Source organism: Acinonyx jubatus, chromosome D3 (assembly GCF_027475565.1).
Source record: "Acinonyx jubatus isolate Ajub_Pintada_27869175 chromosome D3, VMU_Ajub_asm_v1.0, whole genome shotgun sequence".
In the NCBI taxonomy this organism is placed as follows: domain Eukaryota; kingdom Metazoa; phylum Chordata; class Mammalia; order Carnivora; family Felidae; genus Acinonyx; species Acinonyx jubatus.
In genome coordinates this window covers 13,256,735-13,280,566 of record NC_069392.1, presented here as the reverse complement: position 1 = coordinate 13,280,566, position 23,832 = coordinate 13,256,735, and the positions used below count along the sequence as shown (strand labels likewise).

At 48.3% G+C, this 23,832-nt stretch overlaps 1 protein-coding gene across 2 annotated transcripts in view; it reads left to right on the top strand.

Annotated features, from left to right (window-relative positions):
* The window catches only part of SPRING1 (SREBF pathway regulator in golgi 1), a 170,806-nt gene that overhangs the window by 96,226 nt on the left and 50,748 nt on the right, over positions 1-23,832 (top strand). The window lies entirely within an intron of this gene.

Genomic DNA, 23,832 nt, shown 5'->3' with positions numbered 1-23,832 from the left:
TGTAGCTTCATCGATTGTAACAAGCATCCTATTCGGGGGGTTGGGGGGGGTTGATGTTGACGGGGGTGGGGAGCCAGACTTTCCACTCAGTTTTGCTGTGAATCTAAAACTGCTCTAAAAAAAGATGAAGCGTGTTTTTTTAAGAGAGAGTGGGGGAGGGACAGAGAGAGAGAGGGTGAGAGAGAGAGTGTTGAGCAGGCTCTGCCCTGTTAGCGTGGAGCCCGACGCGGGGCTCGAACCCACAATCTGTGAGATCACGACCCGAGCGGAAGTTGGATGCTTAACTGACTGAGCCCCCCAGGCGCCCCTGAAGTTTTTTTTGTTTTTTTTTTTTTTTAATTAAACTTTGGCTGTGGCATGGACTATTCCTAAGACTCTAGAAACATAAAAATTCCTGACAACACAGATTATTACACTCAGGAATTAACCAGTCATGAAAAGTCTAGATGTTCGGTCCCAGTGTAGGTGGCTTACTTGAGTATAAGGCCGATTGGGGGCCTCCCAGTAGACTGGGGTCTCGGAGACGCTATGGCTTAGCATAAAGGAAAGGGGAGTAAACGCCTTCCAGAGCATCGCACCGAAAACAGAAGTCTGCAAAATCAAGGGCAAGTTTATTTTTGTGAAGCTGGGTCTGTAAGAGCTGTGAGCTGCCTCTTTTCCTTTTAGTGTCTTTATTCAGAAGGAGACCAACAGCCCGGCCAATATCTATAAATAAGCAGCCCACGGTGATCTGTCCCCCCCGGTTGCAGTCGTCCCAACAAAGGAACGTAGACCGTTCCGGGATCCAAGCCCCCCTTGACCGCTCTGAAGCTTCGGCAGCATTTGAGTCTCCAAAAAGAGACTTTCGCGGTTGCCGTGCAAGAATCCTCAAAGGCGTTTCCAGCTCCAGTCGCCGGCCACAATTTAAGGATAGACTCAGCCAACCATTTGTGAGGCTAAGTGGGTGGAGAAAAGGCAGAAGGAGGAAAGCGTTTCTTAGTGCCCTTGGGACTCAGATGAGAAGTAGTCTTTACGCGGTTTGACTTTTGTAAAAAAATCACTTCCACACTGACACAAACTTGCCCTCTGATCTTGGCAATGGGAGAACTTCTTGAGATAAGAGGGCCAGGGGCTGCTCTGCTGTTCCCTCACCTCCATTTAGTCCGCTGTAGAGCTCCGTCCGGTTTTTGCCTCCTCTGCTCCTGAATCCCTGGGCTCCAAGGCCAACGGCAGTGTCCTAATCTGCAAACAGAGTGGTGCCTTCATCCTCCCGTTCGTGACCCTCTTTCCTGTGACTTTTGCCCACTCCGTGGCTCTGACCGCATCTTCTCCTCCTTCTCCCGCCTGCTAACTACCCAACATGAGTTTCTTCTGCTGCTTGCAGTGAGTGTGGCCCCTCCGTGCAGGCCTGTCCCCGACCCTCTTCCTTAGTGGTCTTCTCCGGTCTTCTCAGGATCTGTCTTTGTACCTTCATGCAGGTACGTTCATGTACCTTCAAGCTGGCTGCAGCAGGGCCAGCTTCAGGGCCCAAGACCCTTAAGAGGCCCCCCCTGCTTGGTTCGAGGCGCGGCTGTCTCGGTCGTGAAATTCTTAACAAATTTTGACCAAAGGGGTCTCATCTCCACTTTGCAGGGAGCCCTGCACATCACGTAGCCGGTCCTGCCTGCAGGAACCTTGGACTTCAGTACTTCCAAGAAAAAAAAAAAGTATGTGGGCAAGTGACTTAACTTCTCTGTGTCACCGTTCTCTTGGGTTATTAGGAGAATCCAGTGGCATCGTGCGGGGACAGCAGTAAGCACAGTGCCTGGGCAGGCAAGCAGCAGGCACTGAGCAAGCACCCAGAAGGGTTATCACGGCTTCTGGCCTCTCTCCTCCGTTGAGCTGGTTCCCTCTGGCTCCTCTCAGTCGAAGGGATTACCAGTCATTCAAAAATATAATCCGCTCCCTGCTGGCTCCTCCTACTTTCACTCCCCACATCCATCGGGCTCCTTTTTAGTCTGCATTTGAAATGTTTATCGAACCTTTCCTCCCCTTCCCTCTCGGCTGCCACTGTGCAGATTCAGCTTACACAGGTTGTTGTAAGAGTTTCCTAATTCATCTCCTCGCCACTTGATCCTCACCGAGAATAAGTCAAGATGGCCCAACAGGAATTTATGCAAATGCCCGTTCATCCTTGAGGAAGGAACGGGCTCCTCAGAAGGAGGATGGGAAGACACAAGCCGAAGGCAGTGCCACTTGTGTGCCAAGTAATCGTCACAAAGACCCTACTTAGGTTGACATGGTCAGCACCCTTTTGACCGAGAAGAAACTACGGCCCGGTTTCGGTGGTGGAGCTGGGATTCATACCCACACCTCTCTGGCATGGACGTCCTCGTTCTCCAGAAAACAGACATTAGTGGAAAAAACTAGTGAAATGGGACTAGGACCTGCGTCTTCGCTGCTGGTCACGTACCAATGTTCGTTTCCTGGTTTCGATCATTGTACAATAGTTATGTAAGATGTTGGCACCAGAGAAAGCTGGATGAGGACTGTACAGGAAATCTCTGTACTATTTTTGCACCTTTTCTGTAATCTAAAATTATTTCAAAATGAAAAGTTAAAAAAAAAAAGAAAGAAAAAGAAAAGAAACCACCTGCCCTTTCCACTACATACTCTGTACCTGTCACTGAACTTTTTGACCTTTGTGTGCACTTGTCACTACTGTCCCCACCCCCGACGCATATACACACATACACATACGTGCACACGTGCACGCTCATACAAATTCTACACCGTGTCTTTGCACGGGGAATATTGCCCCAGATCGCCACACCCATCAGCTAATACGGCTCTGCCTGTGACCTACCCCAAAGCGTCAGTAGGAATGAGGGAAGGAGACAGGAACAGGGGGCATGTGATTTGCACTAGGCTGTGTTCATCCACCCACCCCTCCTTTTTGGCGACAAAAATGCAGCGGTGTCACTTGCGACTTATACGTTGCAAAACGCCTCTCCTCCCCCTCCCCATCCCCAGTACCGCCCGCCTCCCCTCTCTCTTTGAGTTGGCGAGTAACCTTGATGATCCAGCCAAATGAGTTATTTGAGATGGAAACGTTAATTTATTTGAGCAGATGGGTGTCAGCGCTGCTCTGTAAAAAGGTGGCGGTATGCCGTATTGGCCCAGAGTGCTACAGATGAAGTCGTGGCTGCGTCGCTGAATCACCGAGTGTGAACGGAATCATATGTTAACAGCACTAAGGGAAATGCCTATTTAAGCCGAGCCCTTCCAGAAAACAAATCATTACCCCCCAATTTTTGTTTTAAATCTGGATTTTCACATCTCTTGATTTGCCGAGGGTCTTGAAAAACCTGAAACTCATTATTTCTCAAAGTGTGGTCCAATGACCGCCCACATCAGAGTCCCCCAGGGGCTTTATTAAAAACACAGATCCGTGGGACCGATTCCGCCCCCTCCCCCCCAACCTACAGACGCCCACTCTCAGGGGTGCAGACTCTGGAGATTCTGCAGTTTTAACAAGCTCCCTGGATGACTGTCGTGCACACAAAAGTTGGGCCCCCCCATTGCTGAAATGGTGCCCTCAAACTGCCCAGGAAAATCTTCAAAACAAAACAAAACAAGAAACCTTGGGATTGGGACTTGAGGTGGGGCTTTTTTTTTTTTTTTCCTGTCCTGTTTTCTTTCTTTCTCTCGTTTCCTCTACCCTTACAGATTTTGTACAAAAAAGAAAAAATTTTTTTTTTTTTTTTTTACTTTTGTGGTCAGAAAGAAATAAAGGGAAAAGTAGCACAAAGAGACTATTTGTGCACTAGAAGCAAAAGACGGTTTGGAAATTTCAGGAATTTCCAAGACAAGGGATCTCCCTGTCCTTGGCACTGAACTTTAAGCCTGGCTTCTCCTCGGGCGCCCTCCCTCCTGCCCGCCTCCCCCTCCCCGGCCGCAGCCTTCTCTAAGTGTTACATCCAATTTTCTCTTGAATACTTGTAGTGAGGAAACGCAATGACTTCCCAGGGGACCCTGCTTATGGGGAAGCAGTGCAACGAGAAGATTTATGGAACGTCTGTAAAATATGTGTGTAGAAACTCACGACGTTTTGATCGCTACCAAGGAGAAGAATGGACAGTTTCTTACCAGTCAGTTTCATGGGCATTTTTTATGGGTTTTTAAAATTAATTAATTTTTTCCCCCTTTGTTAGGAATTCTTGGCACAGACACAAGCCCCGGAGAAAGGAAACATTGCCCACGGGCTGTGTGTCCAAACTGTCAGGTTCTCAATCCCAGATCTCTGGGGGCGAGGCCAGTCCTCGTGCGGTTCCCATGGAGGGGGGAACGGCCTGTCAATGTTGGCAAGAAGAGGGGGGTCTTATTAGCAGTGTTGCCACCACGGCTCTAACAGGCTTCGTGCACAGCCTCTTCCCTGGGCTGTCTCCACACCCAGAGCCATTTGCGGGACGAGAGAGGGCCTGGAATGTTCACCGCGTCATGCCAGGCCTGTCCACCCCTAGCACCCTGGTCAACTGCAGGGACCATCCTCTTGGCCTCTGGTTTTTCTCAGCCTCACAAGTTTTCGTTGCTCCCCCTGGGGACTTCGCGGCCAAAGACAATGAACCCGGCGGAATTTCCTGGCCGGAAGAAGAAGAGCGGGGCGCAGAGGGGGAATTGGGGGCCCGCATCCTGCTTCTGTCACCGGCTCGTCCCGGGTTCTTTCTTAGCCACCGTCTCTTCTTCTGTGAAAGACAAATCCGGCGTCTGTTTTTTAGTGGCGTGTGACAGAGATTAGAAAAAATATGTAAACAAATGCCCTGGCCCCCATCCCTACCCTCAGGGGACAGATGGCCACATCTGTAAGTCACACAGGGGTGGGGGCTGCCACTGGCGTTGTCCTCTGATACACAGGACAGCCCTCCACAATCAAGAATTGTCTGGCCCAAATGTCAGTGGTGCCAAGGTTGAGAAACCCTAATATAAAGGGCCTGGCACACAGTCGGGGATTAAAATGGTAATAATGAAAAGGGTGTGGAGAAAGGAATATAGTAAGTGTATTCAGTAAACCTTACTATTATTAGTAGATCCAAGATAATTGGTAGTCGCTTCCTGGAAATGCCTCGAAGGATTCTTGGGCTACAAACAAGCTTAGCTAGACAGTGTCATGATTGATTAGTGATGTCTGCCGTGGGCATGGCAGGGGGAAATGGCAGCATGAGTGCAGTGTATTTTCTGACCCTGGACACTATGATGTCTAGCATCTGTTTCTGCTCTGACATCCTGTGATTCCATTGCTGTGACTCTGTGAGTCTATCTATAAACTTCTGTAGTCAGCATTATTTGCAGAATATTTAAGCAGCCCAGGCTCCTGCAGGCTTGCTTGGCAGGGCAGGCTGGGGAGCCGAGAGCCAGGAAGACAGAACCGGCTCCGTGCAAGGCAAAACAGAGCTGCTGAGAGCATGTGACGCGGGTGATGTGGCGGCTCCCCACTTACCCCCTAAAATAGTCCCCATCTCTCTCAGGCTAAAAATTTTTACTATTAGTCACTCCATTGGATTAAAATGTTGTCTCCAGGAGGGCTTTGTTTAAATGCACAGGTATTGCCTAGAAGGGATAAGCACGCCGATGTGTTATCTTGCTAAATTCGTTGCTCAGCAGAATAGAGCTGAGAGGGAACGGGGCAGGAGAGAGGTTATTTTTGAGAGCGGGTGAAGAGGTTCAGGGCAGGAGTCAGACTGTACTACACAGCTCCAGAAGGTGCTGTGTACTCTGAATTAGGATGACCAACTCGTGCTGGGACTTTCTCAGACATCGAAATGAAGATCTTATGTTCCAGGAACTCCCACTGTCTCGGGGCACACCAGCGTGGTTGGTCATTCAACTCTAGGCCATGTGGCATGGGGGGAACTGTGTAGTCCTTGCTGGGATTTGTCCCTCACGTGGTTGCCTGAATTCTCTCTTTGGACATGCTCTTCCCTTGCTTAGGAACCTTCCATGGCTCCCCAAGGCCCACTGGATGAGGTCTCCTTATGGTGTTCAGGGTGGCCCTAGCCTTGCTTCCTGATGTCACCTGATCCACCACTCTCCTGCCAGGTGTTACATCAACTTGCCATCCTGGAGACCCAATGAGTACTATTCCCTCTCCCTGGGTTAGAGAAGGAGCTTTCCTAGAAGGGTATTGGAGGCTATTCAACTTGTGTCAGCAGCAAAAGAGTTAATTAGCCTGCCCTTTGCATTATAAAACTCATCTGACTCCCCCAGTGGGTTGGGGCTTGGGATAAGGCTACCACTTTGTGCCAGGAGGGACCCCACTTTGTCCCAGAGAGCCCCTGGAACCCTTGGAGGGAAAGGCCAAAGCCATCCCGTATAGGAAACCACCTCAATTGAAAATAAGGGCTCCTTCCTTCCTTTAGCCTCTAAGCTCTTCAAGCAGTTGCACATACATTACTTGGTAGATCCCCTGTGTATCTCTGACCAATAGGTAAGACAGGTGCCATGCCTGTCCGACAGGTAGAAAAACCGAGGTCCCAGGCAGAGGGCCCTATACATGATAAAGGTTTCCAGACAAGGAGGGGCAGGCACAGTAGTGGCTAACGTCTCATGGCACATCGGTGGCTGCACGGTAACTAATCAAAGTCTCCTGACCTATGTTTTCTGATGTTTTCACTCATTCATTCATTCATTCATTCATCCACTCAGGTTTTTATTGAATGCTTATTATGTGTCAGGCAGTGTGTTCATCTCAAAACGATTATAGCCAGATTACAACCTGCAAGTCCCTCTACTACATTCCGTATGTGCCCTCGTTTTAGGGCTCATGGCAGCCCAGTAGGGTCTGGTTACTATTATCATCCCCAGGCACAGGTGAGTGGCCGAGACAGAAGAGGGAAAGCAGTGCTCTCAGGGTCGCTCAGCTCCTAGGTGGGGCCTTTGCTGAGGCTTGTCCTGTGTGCTGGTGTGTGGTCTGCCCTGGTGGGGCCTCACTCTTGTAAGAAGAGAAACGGACCATTTTTCTCAGGCCTGCGCTTTGCCTCTAAGATTGGCCAAGCTGCTCCCGCCCAATGAGCCACATTCCAAATTGGAGAGAAAGAAGACCATGTTGCCGAAGCATCTTCTATGGGACGGGCATGTCACATATGTTTTCCATGCCACCTGGCAAAGGAGCCGTAGTTGGGGCCAGAAGAAATCGAGGCTTATTGCGTTGACAGGGTTGGCCAAAGCTGGCGCAGCTGGTTTATGGGGAGTGGAGACCCAGCCTTGGATGGCTATGTCAACGACTCGCTTTTTTCCCCCAGTCAGCCATGGCTGTCCCAGAGGACGGGCGATAGGGAGAGAGTTTGCCGTGAGTCCTCAGGTCACACGAAAACCACAGGAGCAGTTCTCTTGCGGCTTGGTACGTGATCTTAGGCACAGACTCTCCGGACAGGAGCCAGAAAGCCACTCTCCCACCCACTGTAAGTCTGGGGAAGTGGGGAGAGGACCCAGGACTGGCCCCAGCTGAGTCCTGCTGCCCACGATGGGCAGCAGGTGGCGCTGTGGCCCCGGTTTAACAAGGGCAGCGGGAAGGTGGAAAGGAGGGGGGGAATCCAGAAAGAAAAACTAGTGGAAAACAAGGATTTAAAAGAAGAACAATTTGTTCCAAAACATTTGCCTTGTAACGGGGTCATCTATAAATTCTGGGATTTCCTGTTTGCTGCTGGGCAGGCTGGCCGGCAGGCAGGCCGCTCTCTTCTCTGCAGTCTGGAAGAATCATTTCAGCCCCACTCCCGAGCCCCGGCCTCCCCTGGCCCAGATTGGCTCTGAAATTTCCCGGCTTTTGTGCCCAGAAGCAGGATCCTGTGACAGCAGGTCTCCTCGAGCTGTGCTCCAGTTTCCGCTGGGTGGGAGGAGGAGCAAGACCGTGGTCTTTTTCAAAGGAGAGACTATATTTGTGATCTCCCTGTGCAAGCCGTGCTGCCGGGCTTGTTTTGAGTCATAAAGTAAGAGAAAAAGAATAAAATGAAAGAGACAGAGGTGGACCTCTCATTTTTACTTGTCATAGTTACGTGTGTGTGTGTGTGTGTGTGTGTGTGTGTGGTAAGAAGACTCAAGATGTACCCTCTTAGTGAATATCAAGTGTACAATGTGGGATTGTTAGCTACGGTCACCATGCTGTGCGTGAGCTCCCCAGAACTTACTCATCTTCTCACTGAAAGTTTGAATTCTTCCACCAACACATCCCCATTTCTCCTGCCCTCCCCGCTACTGGAAACCTCCATGCTACCCTTGGCTTCTGCAAGGCTGACTTTTTAAAATTCTACATACAAGTGATACTCTGCAGTGAAGCCTTTCTGTGTCTGGCTTATGTCACTTAGCATAATGTCCTCCAGGTTTTTTGTTGTTGCAAATGGCAGGATTTCCTTCTTTTTTTATGGCTGAATAACATTCCATTGTGTGTATATACCACATCTTCTTTGTCCATTCATCTGTCAGCTGGACACTTGAAGTTCTTTCCAGGTCTTGGCTATTGTGAATAATGCTTCAGTGATCATGGAAGATCAGGTATCTCTTTGACATGATAATTTCATTTCCTTTGGAGATACACCCAGAAGTGGGATTGCTTCATCGTATGGTAGTTGTATTTTTAAGTTTTTTGAGGAAGGAGGTGGCCCCTTAAAAAAAAAAAAAAAAGAGAGAGCTGTTCTAGTTAATAATGGGGATGGAAATGTCATTGGAAAAGAGAAAATTCTTTTTAACAGTCCAATAGGACTTGAACCAAGTCCAAAGCCCAGAGAGACATCGATGGATAAATGTCTAGAGAAGATGTACACATCCATCCACCCATCCATCATCCACCCACCCATCCACCAATCAATCCACCGTTCACCCATCCACCCATGCATTGACCCACCCATCTATCCATCCATCCATCCATCCATCCATCCATCCATCCATCCATCGATCTGTCCAGTTGTTCACTCATTCATTCAATTATGGAGCACCTACCATACGCATGTACCTTGTCTTGTTTTAGTCGGAAGCTAAGCCTAGACCAGTCCTATAGTCTCCTTCTGGGGCCAGTGGCATGTGGAGGGCATGTGAGTACCATTTGGAGATGGGATCCAGAAGGTGGGCTTAGGATTCCTTGACAACAGCTGCTGGGACCTTTAATGAGGATTGCAACATATTTGGCCAGGGTGAGGGGTACAGTTTGTGGCTGAAAACAGAGTTTTTCTCTGAATAAGTCCAATGAGCCCGCCTGGGATCAACTCCACGAGGGCTGGACAATCTGGTCCCAGCAAATTAAAACAACATGGGCACCAGCCAGCTCCATTTTTGAAAACAGTATTTTTGTTGTTTTAATCAAGGACACCACCCTTGTCCCCTGCCCTTGACAACAAGCTCTGAATTGAAATGAGGCAGAATTTATAAGAAAATAGAGCAATTCTTGGTTATTCCAACACACGCTCGTTTTCCTTCCCATCAGCTGCACGATTTAAGTCCCTCTCTGTACCTCATTTTACCCTCTGTGCGCAGGCCTGTCAGGATGGATGAGCCCGGGCCAAGATATCTCGAGTGCACAAGAGCAAAGAAGCCCTTTCCGTCTGTAGCTGAAGCCAAACTGTTGTGTTCTCCCAGGTGGGGAGTCCCTCTCCGCCAGGGTCTTGGTCCCTGCAGTGACAGTGGGCAGCCAGGGGGGCAGCATGAGTCCCTGGCTGAGTCTGTGTGTTAACTGTGCCTTTATTTGCTGCATTCAGATGCTTTGAGGTCTTGAGAGCCTGGCTACTCTAAAGGGACTGCCCCTCCCAGGGTTAGCGGGTCCTAGAGACAGTGAACAGCTTGCCAGGAAGTGTGCTTTTCAAACGCGGGCCAACCAATCCAGAGCTCAGATCTCCCACCATCTCCTTTGTGGGGCCCTCACACTCCAGGCCACTCACCACCTGTCCTAACCACCCCAGGGCACATAAATGGGGGCAGCCCCTCTGCCCCAGGGCTCACTGAAATTATTCAAATGAACCTGCTCACCCTCCCTCTCCCCTTCCTGTAAAAACCACAATAAAGGTTCTTCCCCATGTTTCCCCCCACCCCCCGCCTGTGCCTCCTGATTGACCCTGCACGGTAGGCTGTGCCCCCTGTTTCTAGAGACCCGTGAGCATAAGAACCTTCTTCTTTCATGACCATCACCTCCCTGTCTGAACGTCTTACATACCTGATGAAAGCAAATCTGGGTAGCCTCACAACAGTCTGCACTTTCTGAGTGACAGTCACAGCTCCCTGTGCTCACTTACCTGCAGCCTCCTCTTCCATAACATGGAGAGTGACATCCAGTCATTGTGGGGATTGAGTAGGTGACAAAGCCATTTCCCAGCCTCAAGTCCCTCTTTATCCCACTTCATGTTCTCTTTTCTTTGTGACACTTATGTGCATTCCAAGTGACTCATTTCTTTCTTTGCCCACCCCTCCCCCCACCACTAGAATGAAAGCTTCTGAGCACCCAGTGCCTAGACCACTGCCTGGCACCTAGTAGGTGCTCATTTAACAGTATGGGATGAATGCGAATGTGCCCAGCGCTTAGGTATGCCCATGCGCTGGTTGCTTTCCTCCCTCCCTCATCTTTTGGGATCCTCTGGTGTGAACTGGCATGGATCTGGGCCACTTGACAGACTGGAAACCACTCCGCGAGATTCTCGTCCCTTCTGCTGGCCTCGTACTCGCGTGGAGGCTCTTATCCAAGACACTCAGAGCACTTTAGAAACACGAATGACGTAAATGGTGTACTTTGTTCGTGGCAGGTGGGGCATGATCTGCTGAAGTGAGATGGTTCCCAACGAAGCCAAACCTGCTCTGGAGGAGAGTGGAAAGTTAAGCGCCGTCAGAGACCTCAGGGGCCGTTGGGCCATTTGCCCAGTGACGTCCGGCCCAGTGGCTCAGCTCAGCAGAGATTCCTGGAAGGCGGCCCCTCCTAGGAACCCCTCCCTCCCCTCGCAGCCCCGTGCCCTGGAGCGGTATTGTTTTGCTCCTTTGGCAGAACTTCCTGAATCAAGTTAAGAGGATTCTCTGGCTGCCAGAAGGCTCCTCGCATGGATTTATGGAGTCCCCACTTAGCAGAGGCGCTGAGGCTGTGAGTTGTATCATGCTCACACCCATTCATTCGACAGACCCTTTGGAGCATCCAGTCTGGGCCAGGCGGTCTGGATAGAGGGACCAGGAGACCGATGAGGGGACACTGACTCGTGAAGGAAGTACGTGGCTGAGCACACATAGCACAGGGTCTGTGGGAGCCCAGAGAAGTGAGTTGGGTCAGGACAGGCTTCTTGGAGGAGTCCTGCTTCTGTTGGTACTCGGGACTCCTTAAGTTGTAGGTTACAGAACCCCAACTAAAACAGGCTAAAGCCTTAAAGAGAAGACATTGGCTCACGGAATGCGCAAATCTAGGAACAACTGGTCAGCGTCAGGCACAACTGGATCAAGGTGCTTGAATAAGGACTCCATCTCTTGGTGGTATTTCTCTCTCTGTATTGGCCTCATTTCCTCCCAGCTGTGGCCAGAATTCCTCCCACTTGGTGGAAAAGCTAGGAATTGGGAGCTTTTGGTCGACAGTCTTCCCTTCTACTACTATCTAAGTAAACATACTTACTTAGCCAGTGTTTACTGAGTGGTGAACAAGACAGTGTCCTACAGATTTATCCTACAGACAAACTTATGTTTATGTGCCAAAGACACATGTACAAGAATATTCATTTCAACATTGTTTATACTGACCAGAGCCTGGAAACGACTTTAAGTGGCCACCGACAAGGGATTGGTTAAGTAAATTACACCATGGAAGACCAGACAGCCCTTCAGAAGAATGAGTTAGATATATATCAGTAGTCCTCACTCAGGGCAACCTCCCCCACTCCCGGCCCCCCCCCCCCCCGACATTTGGCAATGCCTAGGGACATTCAGTTGTCACAGTTGAGGGGGGAGGGGTACTAATGCACAGCACAGCACCCATTCCCTGCAAAGAATTATGCAGCCCGAAATGTCAATAGTGCCCGGATTGCAGAACCCTGATCGGTATCTGCTGATACAGAAATCTTTAAGATATGTTGAGTTTAAAAGGAAAAAAACAAAACCATTGTGGAAAACAATAAATATAGTAGACCGCCATTTATGGAAAACAAGGGGCGTATCTATCTCTGTGCTTGTGTATGCACAGCATTATCTCTGGAGGAGCACATAAGAGAGTGGGGGCTGTGCCTTGTGAAGGCCTCAGGGAGAGGTGCAGAAGAGAGATTTATTTTCACTACACGGCTCTTTTACTGTCTGAATATTTTTAGACCGCATACGTGTATTCTTTTCCTTTTTTTTATGTTTATTTATCTATTTTGAGAGAGAGAGAGCGAGAGCCAGGGAGGGGCGGAGAGAGAGAAGGAGAGAGAAAATCCCAAGCAGGCTCCACAGTCAGCATGGAGCCCAGGGCGGGGCTCGATCTCATGACCATGAACGAGATCATGACCTGAGCCGGAATCAAGAGTCGGACGCTTAACCCACGGAGCCACCCAGGCACCCCACAGACCACATACGTGTGTTCTTAAGAAAAAAAAAAGTGTGTGTGTGTATACATATGTATATATATATAAGAAGTCTGAAAGTTTGACCACAGCCACCCACATTTCCTGCCTCCCATGTCTTCTCCCTCTGAGACAATTAGCTGAAGAACATCCCACCGGGTCTCAGCTGGAACAGCTCACAGAGATCAGATCTCTGCACAGAGGCCTCAGAGGTGCCGACTTAGACCCATCTGAATGCGTCTTCACTGGAGGACTAGAGCCTTTACCGGAGGGCCTCTTTAGAGCCTTTAATGCAAGCGTGTGCATGGCACATCTCGGAGGGGACACGGTAAACAGAATTAGCACATGTCCTTGCCTCCTTTATTCATTCCCTAGGGCTGCCATAGCAAAGTACCACAAACGGGGTGGCTTGAAACAACTGAAAGCTACGTGTTCACAGCTCTGGAAGCTAGAGGTGTTGGTCAGCAAGGCCTTGTTGTTCTCTCTGAAGGCTCGAGGGAAGAATCCTTCCTTGCTCCTTCCAGCTTCTGGAAGTCCCCGGCAGAGTCTTAGGCATTCCTTGGCTTGCAGCTACATCCCTCCTGCCTCCGTCTCCATCACCACACGACCCCGTCCCTGTGTGTCTGTCTTCACATGGCCGCATTCTTACAAGAACGCTCTATCCAAATCGTGTTGGATAAAAGGTCCGCTCTGCTCCAGCATGACCTCATCCTAAGTGAGCTAATTACAATTATTCTATTTCCAAATAAGGAAACCTTCTGAGTTATTGGGAAAACTTCAGTATTTCTTTCGGGGGGACGGCATAATTCAACTCGACAACTCCTAAGCACACACACGTATGTGAATAGTTCTTTCCATTTCATTAAAAACAGACAAACCAACAACCCCACTGTTGCACTGATTAGGCTTCAAGAAATGTGGATCCCACGAAATATCTTCACTTTACGGTTGAAGCGTCTGACGCCCAGAGAGGGACGGTCATTAGCCCAAGATCACATAGCACAGGCAGGGCTGACACTAAAATCCAGGTCGGCTCTCTCCTGGAGGAGACGGTCTGTGAACCCTGTCTGTCCTTGTAGGAGCTGCTCTTTGTATGTGAGGCCACGGCTGACTGGCTGGTGATCAGAAGGGCATCCGTCAGCTCCTCCGTCCGTCCCGTGCTGCCACCCGTTACCTCCCAACACGCAAGCAGAGTTACCCGGCAGATCAATCCCTGCTCCTAGACACACGGGGTCCTATTTCTGAATGTCCCCAAGGGTGTTCTTGGGGACTCTGGGTTGTAGGTGACAGAAACCACTGCAGAGGGATCTCTTGGCTCATGTATCCGGAGAGGCACAGCTAGATCCAGGATCCCTGAGCCATCTCTCTCCCCTGCCCTCCGTCTTGTTTCTCTGTGCGTTGGCGTCATCCCCAAGCACACTCGCCACACGGCCGGAAGCATGGGGCCTGCCTCATCAGCATTCGTGGGAGAGCCTGCCCTTTCCCCAGGCTCCAGCCAGCGTCCCAAGGACGGCTTGCTGGCCACGTCCCAGAACCTATGCCTATAGCCAGAAGTTTTTGGTTCTCTGCTTGGCCTGACCTGGAGCAGTGAGTGGGGTCAACTCCACCCGGACTGTAACAACTGAAAATGGGGGAGCGCCAGTTCCACTCGAAGGTCAATTGAAATACATGCGTCCACTGCAGTGAGTTAGCTCTGCTCCCCCTTCACTGATTCCTCTCCAACTCTGCAGGTGCATACAGTGGTGACTGGGTGAGAAGACTGCAAGGCTTTAGACAGCCCCTCCCCACTGCAGGGGGCCATTTTGAGCCATGGACGGTTTGGCTTCCTCTGGGTTTCTGTAATCCTTCCCTCACACTACTGGATGTTTACTTTTCTATCCCTCACCCACAACCAGGCTGTAAACTCCTTCTGGGACCTTGGCTTATTCCCCTTTGCAAACCAGCATCTAGCACTGCAGGTAACAAGTAGTCTCTTAATAAATGTCCATTGCATTGGGAATTTCTCTTAAGGCCAAGGATATGGTTAAGTACACTGTAAAATTTTGCTGAATGAATGAGTGAATGATTGGATGGAGGGAAGGAGGGAGGGAGGGAGGGAGGGAGGGATGGACGGATGGATGGTTGGATGATTGGATGCATGCATATATGGATGGATGGATGGATGGATGGATGGATGGATGGATGGTTGGATGGTTGGATGATTGGATGCATGCATATATGGATGGATGGATGGATGGATGGATGGATGGATGGATAGGTGGGTGGATAGTTGCATGAATGGGTGGATAAATGAGTAGATGGAATAGTAGATTGATGGATTGATGGATGGGTGGTTGCATGGGTAGATAGATGGATGGAGGGTAGATGAATTGATGGATAAAGACATGGGTGGACGGATGAGTTGACGCTATTGTGATCACCACTCAGTCATAGTCTCCTATGCAAAGAGCCACTACTATCAAGGGCAAACATAGCTCACTGATTCTTTCATTGTCTGGCTATCTGATTTCTGTCACACAACCTACTCACTTTCTTTTATAATGCAGGGGAGTTAATGCTCACTTGCCTAGTGAATTCCATTCTGATTCTGCTGCTTATCATTGAGGACAGTGACAAACCATGCTACAGAGGAGAAGGGGCCAGGTGTCTGTTCAGAAAGAGAAGGAAACGGTTAAGAAGTAGGAGCTGTGTGTCCCTCTCTCTCTTCCTGCAGACAGACTTTATCCCCACGGTAGTGAAGATGGCTGGGGTTACCCTCAAGTCACATCCTTCCGGCTCTGTGGATAGAGGCAGCTCTCTTACCCTGGCTTTTACAAGCCAGGAGAACCCAAGAGACCTGGGTATGATGCTCTGGAGGCAGTGTATCATGACTTCCCTAAATGTGCTCTTGGAGACTCAAGCTCTTAGCCTGCCCCCAATTCAGATGGGAGTTGATCCCACCAGGGAAAGCATTGCACTCTTCCCCTAAGGAGCTCTGGCTTCCTTATTCCCTTGCTCTTGTCCTCATGCCTCCTGGGAAAGGGGCCACCTAAGCAGTTAGTGTCAGAGGGAAACTCTGCTGAGAAGCATCCCCGAGGGCCCACCTGTGCTGGCAAGCAGTGGTTACTGACAGTGCGGTGGCCCTCTGGAGTCCGGCTCGCTGGACAGAGAGCGCTCACATCGCACCCTGTAGATCCATCATCTCCCTTAGGCTTCAGCTCTTCCGAGGTTCAGTTAAATAGTTTGCTGGATGCTGAGCAGAAAGGCTCATTCCCACTGCCTCTGCCACACTCTCCATGGGGCGCCGTATACAAACAGCCACGAGCGTGCGTGCAGCTCTCGCTACGTGCCAGGCTCTCTTCTACCCTCGTGAGACAGCTATTAATATCCCCACTTCATGGAAGAGAAAATGAGGCTCAGATGGTGAGGTTGGTGGACTCACTCAGCTCGTGCAGCCAGTAAGTGGCTGAGCCAAGATTCAAACCCGGGGCTCCCTGCAAATTCACAGCTATCTCCACGGACTGGCATGGCTAGGACTTCACTGATGCTCACTGCTGATCCGTTTTGGAGTTTAATCAATGGAAACCTCACTTAGCGTTTTATTTTCTCTATCAGCAATTCGTGAACTGTAATAGCCTATGAGGGAGGAAAAATAGCCTATGGAAACAAAGATTGACGCTAAAAACTGGAAATGAGTCAGTGTTAGCACTCGCGTGCCCTTTCTGTTTCGGCTGCTGGAATTGAGTAAAAAGCATGGGCCCCTGGGAGATGTGATTGAAGGACCCCTGAATGTTCCCATCACCTAACAACTCCTCTGTTCCCCAAGATTTCACCTGGAGACTTTCATTTCTTTGGGTCTGAAATCCCAAAGACCTTAATTAAAATGACAGTACCTCTGAGAGCGGTCATAATAATCCTTGAGCCTATGCATCAGCTAAACGCTTAGGCAAAGGAGCTGGAGAGTAAGGCCCTAGGGAGGGGGCTCAGGATACACAAAGGTGGCCCTGAAGCAGGTATAGGCCCTAAAGGGGGGGTCCCACTTTACCTCTATCACATTTCCACCCAAGGCCAGCTGCACAGGGAGAATATTGGGTCTGCTGTTTATTGGTACATTACAGATCACTCTGACACTTAGAAGCTCAAAGCAGCAATAACCATTTATTTTTTCACACAGTGTCTGTGGGTCAGGAATCTGAGAATGACTTAGCGAGTGGTTCCACCTTTGGATCTCTCACAAGTTGAGATGTTGGCTGAGCTGTGGTCTTACTTGAAGGCTTGGCTGGGGCTGGAAGATCTGGTCCAAGGTGACTCTGTCAGTGGCTGTTGGCAACACGATGCTGGCCAATGGCAGGATGCCTCCATCCCTCACCATGTGGACCGGCCCAGAGGGCTCCTTGAGTATCCTCACAACACAGTGGCTGACTTTCCTTAGAGCTGATGAACCCAGAGAGAGAAAGAGAGAGAGGGAGAGCAAGCAAGCAGAAAGGGGCTGCAGTGTCTTCTGTGACCTTGCCTTAGCAGCCATACTACTCCATTTCTGCAACATTCTACAGGTTACACTATTCAAGGGGAGAGAGTCCTACACAAAGGTGTGAACACCAGGTGGTGAGAATATTGGAGGCCCTCCTGGACGCTGACTTAGGGCTACCACAATCATTATCTTTATTTTACAAGTGATAAAACGGAAGCACGAAGAGCTCACCTGAATGTATCCAGGATTTTTCATGACGAAGGGGTCGTGTCTGATTGTTCACGCCAATATTCCTGGAAGCACCTGGGACAGTGCCCAGCTTTTAGTAGGTGTTCAGGAAACACTTGCTGAATGAAATATGTACGTGGATGGATACTTGCTCCAGAAAAAAAGGGGCCCTTGAAACTCAGTCCATTTTACTTACTGTTCCATTAGATATCTGTAGGGGGCAGGGATCAAGGAACAGAGTTTTGCATTGCTAGACTTCTGGTATCATTGACGTTTTGTGCACATGTGCATCCTTGTGGCTTATTGTTCCGTGAATCGTCTGTTTCTTTAAGACCCGAATCGGCTGGGGTGTTGTCGAGGGAAGGGGTGTGCAGAAACTGAACAGGGAGGAGCCTTCCCCTTCTTTGGATGATAAAAGGGTCACTTTAATTGAAATAGAGTTATAACTGGTTGCCAGATTTATAACTGGTTACCAGATTTAAGCATAAGGTCAAAACCTTAGAGCAGAGAGATTATATACACAGGCAGCATGGTGTATATAAATGTATGTATAATTTATGCAATATTTTTCCTATTCGCGCTCTCTACTTAAGCTATCCATTAAAGCCCATCACATTAATTTAATTGAAAAATTCTGGGGGAATTGTATTAGCTTTTTTCCCATTAAATTAACATTACAGCCTTTAAATAGATGTCCTGGATGCCCATTGTTGCTAACAAAATTATTATGCAAATTGAAATCTGCCCTTTCTGTATTTGGCCACCAGTGTCCCACCCTCCTCCTTTTTCTGTGACCTCTTTAATTTAATTGCCCTTTCCCCGAGTTCCCAGGCCACAGATGTGGGATGGAACCCCCGACCCAAGCGTAGCCTCTATGTGAGACTGCAAAGCCTGGTCTACACCAGCAGAACTGCACGGAGCTAGCTCTGGAGGAGCTCCGGTCTCTGGTCTCCGAGGCCCTTATGAAAACACTCTTATGTCAAGAAAGGAAAAAGGGTGGGCGGTCTTCCCCCAGGCGTGTTGGTGGCCTAGAGCACACTTAGTGTCATCAGAGAGCACAGTCAGATGTGAGTCAGATGGGCTGGGTTTGAAATCCGATTCTGCCACTTAGTGACTCTGAGATTTGTGAGCAAGTTTCCTAACCTCCATAAGACGAAGAAAACCACTCCTTTCTCAAGGGAAGCTGGAGAGGAACATGAAACAGTGGATAGTGCCGCATGGAGTGGGTATTTATCAAGGGTCGCCATTGTCATTTATTCACAAACTCCATTCATCCCTTCATTCATCCCTTCATTGAGGGAATAGTTGAGAGCCTTGCTCTGTGCCAGCCACTGGGCTAGGTGCAGGGGAGATGCCAGGAACCAGATGACCCAGGTCTGTGATCACCTGTAGCTTGTATGTGGGGTTGGGGCGGGGGAGTGAAGAGGCGGTGGGGGGGTGGGAATAAACAGGTAGACAGGTAAGTAATATGTGGATAGAGGTAGGGGTTATTGCCATCATTAGCATATCAAGCAAGTTTTTAAAAGGTGCAAAGTGCAGTCCTGTTAATTCATCAGCCACCCTGTTTTGCCTGCTCCACTGAAGCCTCCAGGAAGCAGAATGAGCCACTTCCCTCGGGGCTGGATCAGAGAGGCCAGTTAGATCCGGGCCTGGGCCTCCTTGGGTGGAAACTTTTCTCTAACCTGAGCTGTTAGATGGCCGGAACCGGAAGCTGGATGACAGATCTCTTTGTGAACCGATCTCATTTTGTCTCGTGGATGGGGTAAGTGTTCCCCCAGCCCCACTGTGTGTCTTTTCTTTCTGACCTCCGCTCGGGAAGTAATCCCCAGCTAATCTCTGGATGAACACCAAGACTTAGCTACTCTTCAAGAGTCTCCAAGGGAGACTTCTCTCATCTTTCCCATCTGTTTAATCTCCAGGAATCTTCCCTTTTTATGAATGTGCCCTTCCATTTGCATAGACACTGAGTAGATTAAAACGAGGCTTGAAAAAGGAAGGTCAAAGCCTTAGGTGGTTGAAGACATACCTCTAAGGTAAGCAGTGGGGGTAGAACCCAGCCTACCCCATCCACAGGGTATGGTTCTCCCAGTGAGACTAATGCTAAGGGAGAGCCTGGAAAGATGGGTACCTTCCTTCTTCCAGTTCCCATTATCCACTGCTGCGTAACAAGTGAATCCTAACCACTGTGACTTAAAGCAATGGGCAGTAATTACCCTTCGTGGTCTCTGTAAGCTAGGGATTCAGAAGCAGCTTGGCCGGGCAGTTCTAGTTACGGTTTCTTAGGTGGCTGGAGTGGGGGGCCTCTGGAAAGCTCCTTCGTGCTCATCTGGATTGGGAAGGCTTGTACAGCTGAGGGCTGGAACAGCTGGGCTCCTTGGATGTACATGATATCTCAGCATGGTCTCTGCACAAAGTCTCTCCAACGTGATGGCTTCAGAGCAGCTGGACTTCTTACACGGTAGTTGAGGCACCAAAGCAGGTGTCCTGAGAGAGGGAGAGTGAGCAAGCCAGGTGGAAGCCATATCACTTTCTGTTACCTGTCCCTGGCAGTCTGTTACCTGTTGCTGTCGCTTCTGCCTTCTGTTGCTCGGAGGAGTCGCAGGGTCCAGCCCCAGTTGAAAGGAAGGAGAAGCAGACTCCACCTGTTGATGGTAAATGGCGAGGTTCTAGAGGACTACAAGGGACTGAAAACATTGCAATGGGTAATGCCTACTTCTAAACCTTCCCGGTTGAGATTATCAAGATAGTTGTGGCCTCAAATATGCAAAGGCAAGCAATAAAGCTTCTAGAGGATAGCATAGAAGAATATCTTCATGACTTTAGGATAGGCAAATGTGACAGGATAAGAAATATATATTGGTCTCTGCTGTCTGGTTCCTGACACAAATCTCCTAAATCCCTTATGATTTCCTGAGTGATGGGTGTGATATGATCGTTTCACACAGAGCTCTTAAATCCCTTGGAATTTCCTGGGTGATAGGAGCATCTTCTAAGGAGGCCGACTCATGGTGGGCTCCTGAATAGCTCCAGGATGGGGTCTGGTCACCAGAAAGATTAAGCCAGGATTAGAGGCTTAGAACTTTGAGTCCCCTCCCCCCACCCCTTCCTCTGGGGAGAGGAGCAGAGCCACAGACTGAGTTAAAAGTCAGTCATGCCTATATGATGAAGCCTCCATAAAAATCCCTAGATGGTGGGCTTGGAGAGCTTCTGGGGTGGTGAATGCACCCATGTTCTGGAGAGTGGCTCCATGGGGACAGAAGCTCGTATGTGTGGGACACTTCTAGGTCTTGCCCTATGTACCTCTTCATCTGGTGGCCCAGACCCAAGTGGCAGTGTTGTGGCAAGTCCTGACTTTGTAGCCAACTCAGAAGTGTGGGTATCCTGGGCACCCATTTACTTGTGACAGGCATCAGAGGGGGTAACTTCTTGTGGAATGGAGCCCTTAACTTGGATCTGATACTGTGTGTAGTTATTGTCAGAAGTGAATTACAGGACACCCAGTTAGTTGGTGCCCCAAAAGTTGGAGGATTGGTTGGAATGGGGGGGAAAACCCCCCACACATTTGGTGTCAGAAGTGTTGTGAGTACATGGGGCGCCTGGGTGGCTCAGTCGGTTAAGCGTCTGACTTCGGCTCAGGTCATGATCTCCCAGCTCATGGGTTTGAGCCCCTCATCGGGCTCTGTGCTGACAGCTCAGAGACTGGAGACTGCTTCGGATTCTGTGTCTCCCTCTCTCTCTGCTCCTCTCCCACTCACTCTGTCTCTCTCTCAGAAATAAATAAAAAATATTTAAAAATCAAAAAATAAAGTGTTGTGAGTACAGAAACAGTTTTTCTTGAGCAAATATTTCTGAAACAGGACACACACACACGCATACACACACACGTAACCATAAAGAAAATAATTGACCAACTGGACATTATTAGAACTCTGTTCGTCAAAAAACTCCATTAAGACAATGAAAATGAAAACCACAGAGTAGGAGGAGATAGTTGGAATAAAGATACTAAGAGAAGGACTCACATTCAGAATATTTCAAGAACTCCTGTAAAGCAATAAGGAAAAGACAAACAACCCAGTTGTTTTTTTTTTTTTTTTAATGAACAAAACACATGGATAAGCTTTTCACAAAAGAGAAATCCAAATGGCCAATAAGCCGATCAAAAGAGCGTCAACATCATTAGTGATTAAGGGAATGCAATCCAAACCACAATGAGAATTGTATATATGTAAAAAAATTTTAGGTGGGCACCTAAGACTTTTGAACTTTACTGTATATGAATTTTACACGGACACCTACAAGACTGGCTGGAACTACCAAAAAAGAATCCTGTCCATGCCAGTGTGTTGACAATGCTTGGAGCGGCTGGAACCCTCCCATACTGAAGATAGGAGTGCAAGTTACCAGACACTTGGGAAAATTATTTAGCAGTGTTTACAAAAGCTGAATGTAGTACATATACTCTATGAATATGCCCAATTGTGGAGTGTAAATATGGGTGCTAGAAGACATGGCCGAGAATGTTCTTGTATTATTTGTGATAGCCGTCTTAGTTCGTTCAGGCTGCTATAACAGTACCGCAGACTGATTTGCTCATAAAAAAAAAAAACAGATCGATTTCTTACAGTTCCAGAGACTGGGAAGTCCAAGCTTGGGGTCCTGCTAGGTTCAGTGTCTGGTGAGGACCTGCCTCCTGGTTCCTAGATGACCATCTTGTTGCTGTGCCCTCCCCAATGGAAGGGACAGGGATCTCTGTAGGGGTTATCTTACAAGGGCGCTAATCCCATTCATAAGGGCTCCACCCTCTTGACCTAATCACTTCCCAAGGGCCACAACTCCTAATACCATCACACTCGGGAGGAGGTTTGACCATACGAGTTTTAGAGGGGCACAGACTTTCAGTCTATATAACAAGCCCCAAATTGGACACAACCCAAATATCATCAATAGTAGAACAGATGCATAAAGCGTGGCATATTCTTACAATGTTATAATTGCAACTGTATATATGGAACATACATAGCAATGACTTTGGACAAGCCCACACAATAGCATGGAGGGATCTCGCTCATAGGTCAGTGAGTGAAAGAAAGTGCTATAGGACTCCATTTACATTAGATTTACAGCCAAGCAAAACACATTATGAGGATGAAAGCAAGATTAGTGGCTGTCTTTGGTGACGGGGGATGGGGATAACTGGGAGGGGCATGAGGAACACTTTTGGGGAATCGGTAATGTTCTACGTCTTAATCTGGGTGGTAATTATGACGTGTTGTCTTCACTTTGTAAAAACTCACCAGATTTGTATACTTCCACAGCACGCATATTATTCATACTTCAATGAAAAAGTTTCCTTTTAAAAGATAATTATGGGGGCGCCTGGGTGGCGCAGTCGGTTAAGCGTCCGACTTCAGCCAGGTCATGATCTCGCGGTCCATGAGTTCGAGCCCCGCGTCGGGCTCTGGGCTGATGGCTCAGAGCCTGGAGCCTGTTTCCGATTCTGTGTCTCCCTCTCTCTCTGCCCCTCCCCCGTTCATGCTCTGTCTCTCTCTGTCCCAAAAATAAATAAACGTTGAAAAAAAAATTTTTTTTAAATAATAATAAAAAAAAATAAAAAAAAATAAAAGATAATTATGCCCGTGGCCTATAGCAGAGGTCAGCAAACTATTAGCCCCTGGGTCAGATACAGCCCACTGCCCGTTTTATAAATAAAGTTTTATTGGGACACAGCCACATTCATATACATCCATGTACGGATTGTCTATGGCTGTTGATACACTCAAACAACAGAGTTGAGGAGTGTGACAGAGGTAGGATGGCCGAGGAACCCTAGCATATGCACTGTTTAATCTTCTACAGAAAAAATTTGCTGACCCCTGTACTGTAGCATATTACTTTGGAGGCCTCATTTAATCTTTCCATGTGTATTAGAGAAGACTCAGGACTATTTCTCAGGGAAGATCTTGGCCCTATTAAAAGGCTCGCCTTCAGTCCACCCTCATGCATAGCTGGGGTGTTTTATATTAGCTGAACACCCCTTGGGTTCAGTGCTTTAAAATTCCATACCAGGAGGCCAGCCCCACCCTGCCTTCCGGTGATTCTCAAAGTAATTTGATTTGCTTTGAATTCTCTTTCCTAATTCTGCTTTTTAAAAATTCGGATCCTTTGAATTATGAAGGTAATACGTATCTTTTGTAACAATCCAAACAACAGAGAGGCATCTAAGATAGAATTAATAGTCTCTCTGCACCTCTCCAATGCAGCTTCCTGATGCAATCACTGTTAACAATTCGCTCTGAATGTTTCCCTAGTGTTTCCTGTATTTATAAAAACATATATAAACCTACTTAGAGGGTGTGACTTTTTTCTCTTGGTCTCTTTGTTTTATTTTTTTTAATGAAAATAAGATCACACTTGCTTTTATTCCATCTAGCAAAGTATTGCAGGCATACCTCTCAGTCAATATGTATAATTTTATTTTATAGTTTTTAATAGCTACACTGTATTCCTTAATATAAATACATCGTGATTTGTTCAACTATCGTCCTATTAATGTACGTTCAGATTGTTTCCACAAACGATGCTTCAGTGAACTTCTTCATATATTTGTGCCTTTATAGACTGGCATTTTCATTTCTGGTGGATATATTCCCAGAA